The following is a 12,939-nucleotide window of genomic DNA, read 5'->3' as shown; positions in this document are numbered from 1 at the left end:
TCTGCAGTTATTGCAACAAATCATTATAACATGATGAGACAGTGTCTGCTTGGATGTGGATTGTAGGGTGGTCTTGTTTAGTTTAATTAATAAATATGTTATAATGAACAATAATATGCTATAATGATAGTGGTGAACACACTGGGGCATCATGAATTGTCCTAATTTGTCTTAACAACTACTTAAAGCCCCAGTATGTAACTTATTTGACTTTTTATTAGCAAAAATCAAATATGTCTGAAGTGGAATCACACCTGCATACAAATGAAAGCTTTCTCGTACCTTAGAATGAGTTGTTACAAGTCGTTACAAATACATACAGTAAGTGGGCGACGCACCGAACCGAGGCGGCCATGTTGCATCGCCATTTTTTACGTTGAGTGGCAGCGTGACCGAAGGTAACCATAGAAACTCAGCGGAGCTGTGGGCTCGGCCTGTTAAAACTGTCACCACTGTGTAGTGTGAGGAAGGACGGAGGCACTGGTGTTGCATTCAGGTGCAGTCAGGCAGACGGCCGTCTGCAAACCAACTGGATGTCATTTTACTTGACGAGAGAAAGGCTGTAAAACGTGGGTGAGGTAAACAATACCACATCACCATGACAACGTATTGTCACGCCTGTATTGTTTTGCCTCATGCTGGCGGACCAGGCTTGTTTATCCTGTTACATGCAGCGTCTGTTGTCTGTCTGACGTCTGCCCGATTTCACCTGAATGCAACATCAACAATACGTTCGGATATGCAACCGCACCGCTAGATGGGGGGAATTCCTACATATTGTACCTTTTAATAGTGTTTGAAATCATTTTAATGTTTTCCTAAACTTATCAATAACCAATTTTAAGGCATGTATAATAATGTTTACATTTATTGATTAATCAGATACATGTGCAAATCATTCACAGACAAGTTTTTTGTGTGTTTATAAATGTGTGTAAAGCTCCAGACAGCTTGCTTTTAAATGAAGTGTTTTAGAAACCACTGCAGACACATCTGTGACAGTTGATTGCAGCTATGTTGGTTTATGTTATCAAGCATTAAGCCTCTACACACAAGTTAAGCTTCATGGGTGGAGTGAGTCACAAGTTACTAAGTGCCAGTGTGTTGTGGGGAAAATGAAAGTCTGTGATTTGTGTATATACGTACAGTGATTGTTGCCAAAGTCGGTACATTTGGTCGGTACAGTGTTACATGCACTATTGTAGCTCCGATGACTCTGTGTGTGTGTCTGTCACAAGCAATCGCTCTCTCTGAAAAGTCTGAAGACACAGGAGGTCCTGGGTGAACAGGAGATTTCAGCCCATTCCCCAGAGGTCAGAGGATCTGCTGTGCAGGACAGTTTGCCGTGGCAACAAACCACATCCTGACTTGGCTGGTCTCCAGGGCAACAAACTGCTGTCCATGTGTTGTTTTTTGCAGCTTCCACTCCTTACATGTGTTTCCAACTTGTTAAGCATCCTGGGCAAGACGCTTCGTTCAGCAAGCATTATATGGAGACGTTCACTGTAGATACCGGCCAATAATACAACAAATAGGTATTACTGTAAGTTCTTATATAGAAGCCCGGGCTTTCATTTGTTTCTAGTGCCGAGCTGACCCGGCTTATATTTGAGACAGGCGTCTACATGGGGCAGGCTTTTATTTAATTTTGAACAAATCTTATGGAAAATACTCTCAAATTGTTCTGTTTTTACAGTTTGAAAGAGCAAGAAAAGGAAAGAGCCGGATCTTGAGCATCCATTCATTTAGAAGTTTAATCAGCATCGATTAAACTAATAAATAAATGCGTGCTCTGGCCAAAGACTGTACATAGGCTCCGGCTCTTTCCTTGGGCCAGTAGGAGTTCTCAATGGGCTCTGTCGGCCCAAACAACATGACTGGACACACCAGGGGCCTCATTTATCATTATGGATACACTTTTCTTTACACCCTTTTTGATAAATGAGGCCCCAGGTCAGGTTGGGTTTTTCTTGGCCTCGTTCGGGTCCGGGCTTCAACACCTGCGGCTCGGACCGGGTTGCGTTCTAATTTTCAGGCCCGTTGAGAACTCTAGCACAAATTAAGCAGCTTAGAAACTGCTCAAACAGGTGATCACGGGTTTTGAGAGGTTTTGTATGTTCACAAGAACTTGCAGAAAATAGAAATAGACCCGGCTTCTAATTGAGACCGGCTTTTATTTGCTCAAACTTGGAGCCAGACCCGGCTAGAATAAGAGACCTTTGTGTATTTGAGACTCAGCTTTTATTTGAGAATTTACAGTATGTATATAATACTACAACAGTGTATCATTGCTGTACTAGTCTGTCTTGAAGGACACAGGCTTTTTGTTCAATGTTTCTTATTTGAGAAGTCACTTAAAATGTTAGAACAGAATTTTATGATTCACACAAAACAAATTTCCTGGAGACTCTTGATGGTTTCACTGAAGGTGCTGTGTGCATGTTAACACCAAACCTCCTGAAACCGTGTTTTACGTTGGCTCTGACAGGACATCAGCTCGTCTACTCAGAAGCTGAGGAGAAACTGGAGGGTGAAGCGTCTTGGATTTGCTGCAGGCTTTGAACTTTTGACAGCAAGCAGCAGGGTTTATGGGGAACTGTGCGATCGATACCACTGGCACACGTTCACATCAGAGTCAGCTCCAGACAAGACCTGAACACAAGATGGAAGTGTCATTATGATTTATGTACATTTCCTTGCAAAAGTTATGAGTTGAGCGTCAGAAATGTAAAAATGCCAACTCAGAATCTTTCTCCGTAACAGTTTGACTCATCTTCTCACTCACTCAGTCTTGTACTCAGTCACCTTCTTTCTGTCTCTCTCTGTGCTCCCGCATCTTCTTTTTTCCGTCTTCAGTCTGACAGTACCTCTTGAATGAAGTGTTGACCTTTGAACCCCTCCTGATGGAGCTCTTTTCACTGATTGACACTTCCTTCCCCGCTCTCTTCCTTCCTGGCCCAGTCCGGTCCTGTGAAGTGGGTGGACATATTTGGAGACTGGCTCATGATCTTAACGTCTGCGTGTCCATCTGTGGTTTCCACCGCCGTCAGATGTCAAACTTCATACGTGCTTGTTTGTGGAAGACTGCAGATGTTAGGAAAAGAAGACAGACTCGATCGGGTCCCTGCATTACAGTCTCATGTAGAACTGGAGGTGTCTGGAAAAGCCAAGTAACAACATGAAAGCAGAGCAAATTCCTCACATTTTTCCCATTACATTTTCAGCTCAAGGACCCAGAGTGAAAACCACTTGAACCCTTGAAAGAATTCATCCTGCTGGAGAGCCAGGCGGTCATCTTACCATCCCATCTACAGCCACTTCATGGCTTTCCTGGTCGTCTTTTAAAAAGACAGACAGACTGTAAAATGATCAGAAAGCCTTCAGGTTCATGCTGATGGCAGCCTGGTGAATCAGACTCCCAGTGACACACACCGACAAGGGTTTCTTGTTTTGTGCAGCCGCTGTTTGGCCTCCAGTCTTAGGGAGGAAACTCTTTTCTGCAACACACTCATTTATGCACACACACACACATGCATCTCTGAGCTGTTGCTCAACACAGCTGTGGGTAAACAGACTGTGTTTAGATGCCCGTGTCTCAACCTGTACACACACACACGCACACACATTAAAAACAAACACACATACATAGAAAGGCAACAAACCAAGACACACCGAGTGGGCGTATTTGCAGTGCCACACCAAACTTTCTTGCCATGACTTGTTAGGCTGAATGAAATGAAATGGCTCCTGCACACGTATACAACATAATAACACGCGTGCACCTTTAAAACGCTGAGCTCAGAGATGTACAGCAGGTTAACTAATACGTGCATTTATTGCGTAAAACCCGAACTATAAAAGATGTTAGGTGGAAAGGAAAACATGATCTATACAAACACTGCGTTGCTAAGAGATTCTTTGCTTGATTTCAATTAATGATAGTACAGGATGACTCAAAGTCAGAACATCCAAAATCAAACAAACTCATTAAGTATCAGTGTCTGAAGGCATGATCAGTATGGGAGGAGCTACATATAACAGCCAAATGAAAATAAACATGAGGAATCCCAAGTTCTTAAAATCTCATTCACCCTCATGGCGTATTCCATAAAAGTATGTTTGTTTCCGTGGAAGCCAAGCTAAGGTTTAAGGGAATTAAAGTTCTGCGAGAGATACCTGTAAACATCTGTCCTCGCAGGCGAGGGTGTAATAATAATATGATACAGAGACTCAGAGAGGATGTATCATTTTACAACCTTATGACTGATATTTTTTACTGTCTTAATTGTTAGTAACCAGTGACAGGCTTAAACAAACTAAGAGCACAAAACAAAAACACAGAGTGGGAGCCTAGTAACGTGTTACTCCTGGTAAATCCTGGTGCTTAGAATGTAACAGAACATAAAACACATGAATCTGATAGAAGAGGACAGCTGGAGATAAGCACTTGCCCAATTTCATAAAAAAAAAGCAAAACAGAGATGAGTCATGTGTTGTATCTATTTTTTGGCAGTATAGTGATTTGTAAAGCTGAATCGTTTAAACATGAGCAACACTATGATAAAATATTGTGATTATAGAGATTTTGAAAACAATAAGCTCATGAATCCGAGCTGCCAGGAAGTTAAGTTTAAAATATTGAACAATACTGAAAACAACTGGATTTAAACTCTATAACAACATAACATATAGAGGGCATGATGGCAGTTAGTCTATGGCTCCTACAGTCCCAGATGTCTTTTCTTTAAAGCAGGTCAACCTGTGTGACCTGTCTGATTTGGGCTAAGTGCAACACATGTAGTGACTCACTGAGGAAAAAACATGTTTGTTATCTTTGCTTTCTCCTCTGGTGATACCAGACTGGAGCCGTCACCCCACCAGCCACCAGGTACACAGAGACATGTGAGTCACTGACCAGTATGCTCATTCTGTTTTCAAGCACTTCAGTGACTTTCTGGCACTTACTACAGTGGCAAACCATCTGGTACAAACTAAAAAAAAAAAAACAGCCTAAAATTTTCTGGAAATATTATTTAACCAGGTTGGAACTTGATCCTCTGGTGTCCCGTCTAGACAAACCACTGCAATTTGGTTTCCTAGAATTCATCCTGGAGTGATTAAGGGGGCAGGAGATGCCACTGTGGCCCACTTTTACAGGATGTGATGGTTCAGGCTCCAGCTCCAGCCTGGTTTTGGCATCCCATCTTCTCAGCTGTGCGTGGCTGGACCGAGGTCACGTCCTAACCGCTGTCCCACCAGTCCACGCTGACCCCGACAAACCTTTAACTGGCAGCCGGCAGCAGCATGACTTGAAGCCGCTGCGGCGCTGCCTTCTGGTGACAAGACTGGCAGACAAGTACAGCAGGTCACAGAAGTGAAAAAGCTGTTTCCTCGTCGGCCCGTCACGGGTCATTTCCCTCCACAATCGTAATATTTTCACATTGACTGTACCCATTAGCCCCTGAGCATCCAAAGAGGAAAGTCATAATAAGATTTGTGCATATGTAAGCTATAAAGAGCCTTGAATGTTGTGGCAAGTGCAACTCTGCCGTTAAACCGGGGGCCCTATTTGAGTTGGAGAGGAGGGATTTGAAACGATGTGTTTTTATTCGCCGCACAGAGCTGTGAGCCAACTGGTCCATTTTCCACGATCCACTTTCACAGGCCGCTTTTATCCCTCACAAAGCCCAAATACCGCAGAGAAAATGGGACGGGGCGGAGTTCAAACGACAGCTCAAGTTTTATGTTCAATGGAATTAGAAATGACTTTTTAAATGCCACTCCGTACGCGCTGCTCTACTGTAAGAACTCGGTTAATGAATTTAATGTGCAGTTTTTGGCATGGGATGTTCATTTTTCATCTTTGACTGATTAAAAAGTTGAAGTGATTTATAGCTGCAGAGGGAGTCTGGGTTGTTTTGTCATGTGGGCGACTTATTATGATTTTAGTTCCCCTCATCTGCGTCATCAGCAACCGTATTCATCGTATTGTTAAATGTATTGTGCCGCTGGTGAAATACAGCATTTCATTTGTAACGTGAAGATATGAAGTGCAGCTCTCCTGGCTGCTGACTGATCCACTGAAAGTTCTGAGATGAGAAGTTTATGCAGTCAGCACATTCTCTGCTTTGTTCTCGTGAGACCGCTCAGCATTATTCTTTTAGCGAAATATTCTTCCTTTTAAAGGATGGTCTTTTTCAGTGGAACTCCACGCAATGGGGAGTTACAAAAAAACAGAAAAGGGAGAGAGAGACATGAGATAACGTTTCCAGGGCCAGGTTCAGACGTGCATTGCAAATATGGACCTGAGCTCTACTCCATCTTCATGTGAACCAACTCTGGGAAATTCTCAACCTGGCTGCTGCACGCAGTTGTACTAAATCAGTAGTTTTCCCGTGAAATGTGCCTTGACAGTTATATTGGGGGCATATTCCACAGTGTTTAGACTGCCTGGTGTTTGTACATAAGGCTGTTGGTGAACTTCATTTGCATCCTCTGTGTAATTTCAAGTCCCTATGAACATTTTTGTGGACAGGAGTTAAGGGAAGTGGTGGCACTTATCTCCAGTGGTGGTCTCACCTCAACCCCACAGCCTCGAGAGTTGTAAGCATTTAAACAACTTTAACTGTGTTGTAAGGAACGCATTTAACAGTTCGAGGAATGCTACAATTATACTAATAATGACCATGCAATAATACATTCGCAATAGTGATACCAATAACAGATAGAAATTAAATGAAAGATTTTTCTTCTGACTTGTTACGATGTGTTTATGGACTAGTTTAGTGTTTATTTGCTTTCTTGCATACAGTTTCCTATGTTGATGATGCTGGAGAAGATTAGCTTAGCTTAGTTTAGCTAAGCAGAAAACTGTGAACAGTGGTAGTCAGGCACCATGACTCTGTTAAACATACAGAATGTAGTCTGTAATGCTTTTTGATCCAAATGTTTTACAGTATGTCATTTGTTTAAAACAGTGTGTTGCATGCTGGACAGTCCAGTGTCCTCCCCACCTCCAGTCTTCATGCTAACCTAAGATATCCTTGACTCGTGTTTAGGTTCATGGAGAATACGCTAACGCTTCTTTTACTCTCTCTGCAAGAAGAGCTAGTTTGTATTGAAAAGTCTCTATTTACCTTCACAGGCTGGACTGAGTGAGACTCGGCATCTCTGCAACACTCCTGGACTAACAGAGGCACAGCAGGAAAAGGGTGAGTCAAGGGATTTTTGAAGGACACATTCTTGCCCCCCTGCTCTCTCAGCACTGGGAGGTCATAAACATGATGAAGATTTACTGCTGATGCTGCTGAAGGATATATTTAAAGCCATCGCTCTTTCACTGCCAAGTCATTGATACCTCCTCCTTAGGGTGCAGTTGAGTGATGTGATGGCAGCATGTTGTACAGTGATTTATATGAAGTGAGCCGACAATGTGATAATTGATAAGGACTACAGCAGAGAGCAGAGAGACAGGCAGGATCGTCTTACTGTATCAAACTCTATGCACAGGCCTGACTGTCGCTGGGATCTGTCCTGTGTTTACAGTCTGGGCCGACCAAAGCCACACATATCATTCATGACCTTGATGTTACCTCTGGTCAGCATGTGGTTCCAGGTGTTCTCTGCATCTATGAGCTTCCTTTGCTGAGTCATAAATGTTTTGTGTTTTCAAAATAAAGAGAGACCACTTCATTAAAGCAGAAGTAAGTGATCTGGTGGTTTTGGCTAACTTCCTGTTAATTTTTAAACATTAGCGACCAAGCTCATCGTTCAGTATAGCTCATCTTCATTTTCCTCATGTGCTGTTCCCCTGAGCTGGGTTTCCGTCTCCGTTGCACACGCCATAGCACTTCGCTAGCATGCGCTGTGGTCCAGGAGACCTGCTGTCCGCCGATGCAAGGCTTCATAGTCACTTCACCAACTCTGAAAGACTTTCTGATCATATCCTTTTCCAGTTTGTCCCAGGTGGTGGATTTTTTATGTTTGTCTTTTTGAGCCGGCCTTTTGTTCATGTAAACAATGCCCTCGACCATTATATGAGACCAGCTGTTAAAGCAGAAGTAAGCGATCCGGTCGTTTTGGCTAACTTTGCTAGTTAGCAGCCCCTGCCCTCGTCATGGATCTATTGGTCCTCGTCCCTACGTCACCACATTCACGCGCATCCCTTGGCTGCACACACAGAGAGGACCGCCCCTTTATGCCGTTCTCTCTCCTCATTGGATAAAGGTTGTAGGATACAAGGAAAGTTTTCTCCTCAGCTTACAGCAGAGCAGAGTGACTGACAGACCCGTGTTTCAGACCAAACACTCTATAGAAGTGATTGCTGTCGGAAGATATAACTACCGGTATTTAAGACTTATATTAACACAAACCTTCCGCTTACTTCTGCTTTAATGATGTAGAAAAAAAAAGAAAAAGTTTGTCAGGCTATTTCCCTTGTTTGAATTTTTGAGCTAAGTGCAAAGATGAGAAAATCCCTAAAGACCACAACCCGATTTGTCATTGTGCAGATTATAGCTACAAATGAGACAAAATGTGTACGTTTCGTTTCGGGTCTGCTAACATAAGATTATGGAATAGCTAACTTTCATTTTTCCTGTGAAGGCCTGACAATGGTTTCTTCCATTACCTCATCTAATTGTGGTCAAGATAGTGGTATTTCCCAAAATGTTGAACGATTCCTTCAAGGCAGCAAACAACATTTACCAAATGTTCTTTACATCTTATGATCTGCAGTTTCAAGCACAGACTAGTTTTAATGTGCACTATCAGAGACGGTTCCCAGCAGAATCAGAGTAGATGATCTGTTCTGGAGGAAAGTAATTAGCTTATTCCTCTGACACCTTTCAGCTGGCATGTATTTTCTTTTTGCGCCGACAGAAATGTTGCAATGTGGTGATCCTGGCGAGTCATCCGTCCCTGCTTCGCACAATTTGATGCCGTGTGTGTGTGCGTGTGCATTCAAACATGCTTGCACAGACACGTAGGGAGTGTGTGGCGACTGAGCTGGTCTAATGTTTTTTTGTGGGTGTCTCTCACCCACGCCTGTGAGCCGCTGGGATAGGGTGTCTCTCTCTGTGTGTGCGAGGACTCAGACTGTGACTCACACTGTGAACGTGACACCTGCGCCATCACATGTCACTCAGACACACCCGGCTTGCGCAAAAAAAAAAAAAAAAAAAACGCAGCTTCTGACGTACCTTCTCCAAATCTTTCCTGCCAGTCATGGCCTGAAGGCAGAGAAAGGCTGTTTAGCCTGATGAGTTTTTAAGTTTAATGGCTGAAGGGCTGAGGCCTACAGTACATTTCCATTGATTCATTCATCGATTTCCCCAGTCAGATGTCGAACTTAACGGGCCCCGGCGTTCTCAAGGCCAAATATTTCCTCCACATGTGTAGAAGTCTATTGATAGCATGTGGCTCCATTTAATGTAGACACATAAAACAACAAGCAGGAAGCATTAAAACCATGTGAGGCTGGCTTCAGTGCTCTGCAAGGGACCCACTTCTCAATTCAGCCTGTGTACTCACAGTCCAAGACAGGGACACAAACACACACTCACACACTCACATACCTGTTCAAGCAATTAGACATGCCTGTTCTCCATATTGGAATAATAAATACAGACTAAGGGTTGCTGCAGCACTGTACCCGGTTCATGCTGCTCTTTCAGTCCTCTGCGCCCTTATTAGAATAAACAGACGTGGTGCAGGTTTGGGGAAGCTGACGAGTGGCACGCAGTCAGACCTATACAGGTTCAGGCTGTATCACATATACACTATATTTCTTGTGGTTTTTTTAAGCGCACCACAAGCACCAGTTTATATAAGTCTGCCATACGGAGCGGTGCAATCAGTGTGAGAAAGTTTAGAAGAGTGTATTTTAAAGTTAATGTGCTGTGCTCCTCTGTGATTAACCGGACTCTATTTTAAATGTGCTGATACAATAAACCCCACTCGTGTGGATCTCAAAGATGGGGGGGGGGGGGGCGTCTAGAGAAGCCTTTGCCGAACATTATACACTCTGACCAAGTCGGATTTATGAAAAATAGGTCCTCGACCGACCATATGAGAAGATTACTACACCTAATTTGGCTGAATTGGACAGATAAAGAGCCGGTCGTTGCCCTCCCACTTGATGCCAAGAAGACATTCAACCGAGTTCAATGGGAATTTTTATTTGCAGCCTTGTCACATTTTGGATTTGGACCAACCTTTATTAAATGGATAAGAACTACATACAAAAACCCTAAGGCAGCGATGATAACAAACTGTGTAACTGTTGGCTATCGCCATCAGAGCTAATGCAGCTATTAGGGGGGTGGAAGGAGGAGGGAAAGAGCACAAACTATTATTATATGCAGACGATATTCTGATGCTGATAAAAGACCCATTAAACTCGATACCACACCTGTTGAACATACAATCTTACTCTAAATTATCAAAGATGGAGGGTGGGCTGTGTGACTCAGCTGTGGCAGTGAATATCATTTGTTTGTGACACTCAACAGTGCGGCGGGCTCTGAGCGAGACTCCCTCCATGGTAAACAGTCATAAAAAGAACAGGATTCAGTTGCACAAACACAAATAGCTGACTATTCATAGCACTAATGAGAGCTGCCAGGGACACCAGCAGGCCTTTAAATGCATTGTCGCCACTCGTGCATGGCTCAGGGTGGAAAACACGGCTGGAGGTGTAAAGGTATTCCCATATAACTTCCTCCTTCCCTTTCATTGTCTGTTTTTTTTTCCTTGACCTCTCTTCCTCACTTCTTTCCTTGTCTGTTTTCTCTCCACCCTGTAAACCCCTCCTCCCCTCCCCACCCCAAACAAACCTTTCCTCTGACCATGTGTGCTGCAAACTCACTACAGAGACATTGACATCTTGACATAGACGTCTTCCAGCAGCCCCACTTGCATGTCAAATCATTTCTGCTTGTGCTTGTTTGTGATATGTGTGTGCAAAGCAGTGACGTGCCCTCACAAGACCTTGTTTCATTAACCTACTGCAAATTGGATTATGAAGGTGTCAAGTCTCTCTCCGTTGGACAAAAGCTATTTTCTGAGTGAGACATTAACTCGCCATTACCCCCTACAAACCACAATGGTGGACTGTGTAATTTAGCAGCACACTGATTGATTGGTCTGTTTGTTTTTAGTTTGGCCTGACAGGAATTTAAGACTTCAACTTTCAAATTCTTTGCAGATGGCCAGCCAACTCTTTGAAGCCCCACTGTAATTAACCTTTGGAGGAGAATAACAAACCAGTACACAGGGGCACTGTGGCCTGGCTCAGCGCTTTGATGTGGTTCCTGTGTTTTCTCTGCCATGCGCTGAATGGGAGGTGAAGTGGGCTGACATGTCCGGGGTTGCTGAGGGGCACGTCACACCCAGGGGGTCTGCTTCCACCCGTCACACCGCCACCAGCATGGAAACAACTGTTATCGCCTTTCTGAAACATTGGCTGCATTCACTTGCACAGAGGAGCTTGGCCATCGGCCACAGTCTTAGCACATATCATACCCTGCAGTCGGCTCTCGCTGCTGCCTCAAATGAACCTGAGGACGTAATAAATGTTGATCTTAGATAACCTGGCTACTGACTCAGTGATGAACTGGAAAAATAAGACACCAGCCGAGCTACTGACGTCTCCCTCCCTACATGAAATGACTTGTAGTTAGTGGTGGGGGATGAAATCAGGTGCAACTATTATTGCCACGTTATGAGATGAGTTGGACCACAACATAAAAAAAAGACTTATACAATCAAAATAGAAAATCGTACAAGCATGAGAAAGAATTTAGATCAACACTGGCCACGTGTGTGCAGCAAGCTGTAAACATACTAACATACTGATATCCTCTTATAAAGTTGACAGGAGACAGTTGTCACTTATCCAAGGGACATGAAGCAATGTTCATATTTATTTAGAGTTGTGCTCAAGCCACCTGTTCAATTCGAGTCCTGTATTTGTTTGTCAGTTTTGATCTCCACTAAGTCCACTAAGTCTTCTGGGCAGATTTGGGCATTTACTGTATACGGCCTGTGGGCCAGACCCGGCCCACAAGGTCAAAGAGAAACCAGATGAATTACTGATGCGTATGGACTGCATTCATTATCACCTGTTACTAATGAGCTCTAAAAAGTGTGAGGGTGATGCTGAATGTGGAGCTGTTACTATGCTCAGTTTGCCAGCAGCCAATAGTGGGGTCATCCCTATGTTTCCCAGGTCCTATGTTCCCCGCTTTGTATGTGACCGGGAAACATAGGACCCATTTTTAGAAAAAGGCTCCTATGTTCCCCACTTTTCCCCAAAAGGACCCGAGGAACATGCAATTTTTGGTCCCATACCTGGAAGTGGAGTTGTGACTTTGCAGATTTTTGCCTATTTGAGTGAGAAGTGTAATTGTCCCATTGGCTGGGTTTAAGCAATGAAGAAAGGAGTTATTTAAGTTTAGTAAAAGGACCAGGTAGAGGATAGACAGGCCAGATAGACAGAGAGAGTCCAGATAAACAGGGTTAGGGTTAAAAGCTAACCCTTTCAAAAAAAAAGGTACGCTCCCCAATAGTTAAGCTTCAGGTTGGGCAGAAGCAGCAATCCTACAGCTTTTCCTCCAGATTTTGCATCATCTATGTATGATTGTGTCTGCCCATCTTTATCCTTGAGCATTATATAAAATTTTTTTTAACAAATGTATTCATCAAGTTTCCCACATGTTTCAGGAAATACATTAAAAACAGATAACAGCCAGCAGAGAACAAGTAGGTGCAAGTAGCAGAGAGGGAACAACAATAAAAAAGAAGGTATTTTTATGCACATCTCTCTATGTATACACATATATTCACTATTTTAATGTTATAAATGTGTATCTTGAGTTTTTGACACTGGGTTTTGTCAGGTAGGCTACTAATGGCACGTTGTGTGCACTGGATTCTGAT

This window comes from Trachurus japonicus, chromosome 9 (assembly GCF_045865225.1).
Source record: "Trachurus japonicus isolate A0001 chromosome 9, Traja_1.0".
NCBI lineage: Eukaryota > Metazoa > Chordata > Actinopteri > Carangiformes > Carangidae > Trachurus > Trachurus japonicus.
The sequence above is the reverse complement of the archived record's forward strand: the minus strand, read 5'-3'. Positions refer to the sequence as shown.